The sequence below is a fragment of the Cotesia glomerata genome, linkage group LG1 (genome assembly GCF_020080835.1).
Source record: "Cotesia glomerata isolate CgM1 linkage group LG1, MPM_Cglom_v2.3, whole genome shotgun sequence".
NCBI classification, from domain to species: domain Eukaryota; kingdom Metazoa; phylum Arthropoda; class Insecta; order Hymenoptera; family Braconidae; genus Cotesia; species Cotesia glomerata.
The window spans coordinates 11,826,699-11,832,698 of NC_058158.1; positions in this window are offsets into that span (position 1 = coordinate 11,826,699).

A 6,000-nucleotide genomic window follows, 5' to 3' on the forward strand; every position below is an offset into this window, starting at 1 on the left:
GAGCGAGCTTGCTGGCATACACCGGTACGACAGCTCGCTCTCATACTCAGGGAATCCGTCCAGTAGCTGATTCACCAGCAGCCATCAGCCACCGACCACCATCCACCAGCTACCGGAGTAACACCAGTCAATAACGATTGACGCGTGATACGACTGACTGACGGGCAGACGTGACCTAAAGGGTTGACGGATGACCCTCACACGCTGTTGTAATCCACCCGAGAGATACGTCATGCTCCCGTCAAGTACATATTACCGAATCGACATGAGCTACACCACTGAATTTATCAACCAGATCACGCTCTATTGTTAATTTTTTCATTTTCATCCAATTATTATCAGTGTTTGATGATTGTAATTGATTATTGTCCTTCAATGGTCACTTATTTTTACGGATGTCATTCTATCAAAGTCAATTTTACGACATTTATTTTTCTTCTTTTTGATTCATTTTTAATTTAAATTATCATTTTGTCAATGATTGATCACCTTTTCAATGTAAAAATCTACAGAGTTTTTAATCTTTGTTCGTTTATTACCAATTAACTACACTTTAAATTAAAATGAAATTTTTTCAACTTGTAGAGGATACTCTGATTTAAATGATAACCTAACTTTTAAAAATTTTGAAAGACAATATCTATATGGTTGATTCTCTGTAAGGACGTTTTAAATCTGTATAAAATTGTCCGACCAAATTATTTTTGGTTTTATTAGTGAAAAAATTAACAAGGGCTACAAAACTATCAGCTTAATGATAATAAATAAACAGCCAAATTAATTTTTTCGATATTTGTGTGTCTTTTACCATATAATATAAGAGGGGATTATTTGCCAAGGGACTGATTTATTTTTATCAAATTGAGAAAAATGAAGCAAACTATTTCAATGCATTCAACTTTTCAAGTTCTCAATGAATGTTTACATTAATTAGAATAATATTAAGACTTATGGATCCAATTTTATAAATAAATTATAAATAAAAATAGTTGCCAGGGGACTGAGTTTTGACGTGGCCCAGACACATATTTTCAGCACAAACGGTGCTTTGACACTAAATAAAATGGCGATAAAACGCTAAAAGCCCTATGGTTATTAACTCAAGGTTAGTTAGATCCTTACAAACCTTACAAAAGGTAAAATAACACGCTGGATTTTTTTTTGGATAATAAAATTCTTAAAAATGATTTTCGTGGTTAAAAATTTTGGCTGTTTAATCAAATTAATTTTTTTATCAATAAATAATATTGAATGTCGAATTCCAGGTATTTGGTGAGATCAACCATACATAGCCAATCAATAAACAAGTTAACTATATGTTGTTATTTATGTACTTGTTTACAATCTTACGTTTTTGGTCGAAATAAAAACGGTTTAAAGAAAATGTCAATTGTAATTTTTTTCTTACACTTTTTGAGTTTAAAATTGAACATTATGCACAATTCAACTAACTTACTAGAATTGTTATTTGGTATCAATAGAATTAGTCAATTAATTAATTAATTGAAAAAAAAAAAAAAATCTGGAAAAAGGTTGACCCTAAAGGCCATCCCTGCAACTTCTCGCCAATTCCATACCTAAACGCTTGAAATTACACTTATGACGTTTCTGAGCTCTTCGAGCTCAAAAATACAATTTGTGTGTTATTTTGAGCTCTCCAAGCTCAAAGAAATAGCTTTTGTATGCTTTTGAGCTCTTCGAGCTCAAAAAACCAATAGCAGTTTAATAAAACAGTATTTTTCTAATTTTCAAACTGCAATAATTTCTAAATGAACCAATCGATTTTCACGCGATTGACAGTATTCCTCGCAATTTTTCAGAATCTATGATAAACTTTTGAACACAAACTGATCGAACCGAAAATCTTAGAAAAATTTTAAAAATTCAGTTTTTCCGAATTTTTTCGACAACGATAACTCACGAACCAATCAACCAATTTTCACGTTCTTGGTGGCGATCGACGTGATTTTTTGGGCTCTAATAATTATTTCATTTCGTCAAAAATGATCCAAAAAGAAATCTGGAAGTTATGTAAAAAAAAACACTTTTTTCGAAATTTTTCGTTTTCGATAACTCTCGAACGAATCAACCGATTTTGATGGGACTGGTGGCAATCGACGTGGTTTTTTAAGCTTAAGAGCTGATTAGTTTTTGGGATTGATCAGTGAAGCCGTTTAGAAGTTATTCCAAAAAAAACGATTTTTTGAAAATTTTATTTTTGAGATTTCTCAAAATCTAGCGAACCGAATCGATTCAAATTTTCACGAAATTTAATGGCAATGATACTCTTTGGATCGCCACCTTTTTCGATCCGATCGGCCGAACCGTTCAAAAGTTATGAGGTTTACATACATACACACACACACACACACACACACATATATATATATATACAGCCGCACGGACACCATCGCGGAAATAGTCAGGGAAGCTTCCTGTGACCTTAAAACGTCGAGATCTGAAAACTCGATTTTCACAAAACGAGGTAAAACCAATAACTTCCCGATTTTTGAAAATTTTCAATTTTCTTAGCGGGAAGATAAAGAAAAAATTAAGAATCTATAGAACTGTATTGAAACTCTTTATTTATAATTTCTAGAAAATAAATTCCTAAGAGATGAGTCAGGATTTAATGAATTGAAATAAAATTTTATCGATTAATCTACAATTAATCTTAACAATTCATTAATGTCACTTTTGAATCGCTGTTATTCGACATGTCTGACAAAAAAATTTACGGCAAAAATTATGAATTATGATAATATTAAAAAAAAATACCAATTTTTCGATTCTCAATTAATCGCAAGATACTGGCACAACTTACGCACATCAAAATTTAAAAAACCTTTTTCATATTTTAAAAAGTACCAATCTATATTTTTTACTAATAAATCTTTACAATGAGTCCATTTTTTTATCTGATACACTGAAAAAAAAGTTTTTTTTTACCAAGAAAATGTTTCCTTATGGTTAAAAAACTGGTATTCTTATGCAGAGTTGCAAATAATGCATTAAATTTCTTAATGCATTAGCATTTTCATTGGTCATTAAATTTAATTTATTAATGAAAAATATTATCATTAAGGATTAAATCTAGTTTTTAAATGGAAATAATCTTCGTTGACCATTAAATTTAATTTTTTATTAAAAAATATTTTCATTAATCATTAATTTTAATTTTCTAATTATAAATATTTTCATTACCCATTAAAAGTTTTTTTTTAATGGTGAATTTTCCCATTGATCATTCGATTTAATTGTAATAAAAGTATTGTCATTCATAATTGAATGTAATAGTGTGTTCGGACTCTCTGCCCCGAGCGCATTACCATTTTTTTTACTCGAAACAATTTTATTTAAGAATAAGGAAAATTCGGATTAAGAGGTACTGATTATTAAAACGATGTATAATTGGATATAAAAATATAACTTTTTATATCCAATTAGTTAATATTTATTTTGAATGAAATTATTTTTCAAAAACACATCTGACAGCAAATCGACTCTAGCTCTAGAGCGTTCGAATTTTGTTTACTTGCTCTATTTTTTCTTTATTATTCACATTTTCTAAAATATGAGCTCTACTGATGTTGTACTGATCGAAAACTTTCATTTGAGTATACACATGCATTTTTGATGTATGTCCTATATATCTACTTGATATACGTACTTATATGTCATTTATATCAAATATATCAATAATGCATATGGGTACTCTAATGAAAGGTCTCGGTGAGTATAACTTTAGGATGAACTTATATTTTCGAAAATGTCAATAATAAAGAAATGTGCTTGTTTCTTCTTATCTATTGACATTTTTCAAGATATAACCTCATCCTGATGTTATACTCATGGAGACCTTTCATTTGAGTACCCACATGCATTTTCATATATTTTTCATATATACATATATATAACATATATAAATATATGAAAAATTGATGTGGGTACTTAAATGAAAGGTCTTGGTGAGTGTAACATCAAAGTGAGCTTATATCCTTAAAAATGTCAATAATTCACAAGATACAAGGTAGTTTCTTAATTATGTTAAATTGCACTGTATTTTCTTAACTATTAACGTTTTTAAAAATATAAGCTCATCCCAATGTTACACTCATCGAGACCTTTCATTTGAGTACCCACATCAATTTTTCATATATATATATATATATATACTAGGGTGTGCCAAAATGTAACTTCCGTGGAGAACCTTTTAAAATTGGAATTTTGAGTTCTAATCATTAAAAAAAATTTTTAATTTTATATATTTCCATTAACCATTAAATTCAATATTTTAGTTTAAATGATTTTTGCTGATCATTAAAAAAATATTTTAAAAAAATATTTTTAATGATAAATATTTCCATTCACAATTAAATTAAATTTTTTAGTGGAAAATTTTTTCATTAGAGAATTGAATTTAATGAGTTAATGAAAATAGTTTTCATTAAAATTTTCACAACTTTGTTCTTATGATTAAAATACGAAAGTTTTTTAACCATAAGAATACCGTTTTCTCACTGTCAAAAAACTAGCCTTATAATAAAGCGTGGTATTTTAAAGTTAAGAATACCAGTTTTTTTAAATCAAGAAAACTCGAGTAAAAAATTTAATATTCTAGGAAGAAAAAAATTTTTTTTTCAGTGTACTTTTCCATGCAGTATCACGCCCATAAAATAAATACTCATTTAAATCCGAAAATTGACTCGCGATCTCTGACTGCAGAGCAGCCATAAAAAAGAATAGCGATCTTGGTGTGATGAGAGGGAGACAAACGGAAGCTCCGATTCCCCTTGAGCGTTTCGCATGCTACCGCTTTAGCCTTCACCACTGGAGGATTATCGCGTTATTTATGCGGCAATAATAACGAGTTAGTGTATGCGCGGGATGTGCTTTATATCTTTGCAAGTCATTAGGGTTAATATAGCCGCGTACTGCAGAGGGAACACCAGCACCAAACTACCTTCTACCTTCTACCATCAACCCTTACTCCTCATTTTAATCTCTCTTCACTTGCACACAAGCATAAACACACTTGTCGGTCATCCAGGACTTACTACTGCGAAACAAATATCATCATCATCACTCTTAAAAACATTTAACTTCCCAATAAAAAATAACTACCGCTGGCTATCATATAAATAGATATTAACATTACACATGTTCCCTCATAACTTCTGCATCTTAGGTCCGGCTCTTGCCTGAGATATACGTCTCCCAGATAGAAGCCATTGCTCACCAAGTGGTATCTCGGCTGTCCTGCCTCACCTGTTAAGCATCTAACAGATAATCGCGCTTTCCCTTGACATTAAACAAATAAAAATTCAGTAATTCCTCCTGTTCAACATGTGACGATTGATCGCTAGCATTATTTACACATATTACACATACAAAGTTGGAATACACACATGTCGCATACACACGAACATTATTCCAGGAGATAAAACAGGCATCAATTAAATAAATCTTGATGGCTGCGTCTTGCCAATAAATGCACTCTCGCTCCATGGCATCTTTATTTTTGGTTTTATTTCTTGAGGCAGCGAGTGCTTGGGGAAAAGGGATTTTCTATGTTCTATGTTCCGTGTTTTGTGTTCTGTGTTATATGTCCTAGCTATGTTTAAGGCGAGACACGTGAAGGAAGGACGGGCTTAAGTGAAGAAAATGAGACGGAGGATTTTGAACTGCTAAGGGAGAATGAGAGACAAACAGGGAGTTGTACTCGCGGGCTCTGCTGTTGTTCGATTCGGGCCGCAAGGCTACCGAGAATACGAACGGCCGAATTATGAAAATGACTTTGTGTGACGCGGCACCCCAGCTAGCTTCCACAAGATAGCTTCCAGCAATAAACATACTCCCCTTTCGCAGACGAAGAGGAAGAGGACCCGCAGGGTGGTAAAAGTTGGAGTGGGATGGGGGTTAAATTTTATCTTTCTGTATAAGTATGTTCGTGTGTGTGTGTGTGTGTGTGTGTGTGTGTGTGTGTGTGTGTGTGTGTGT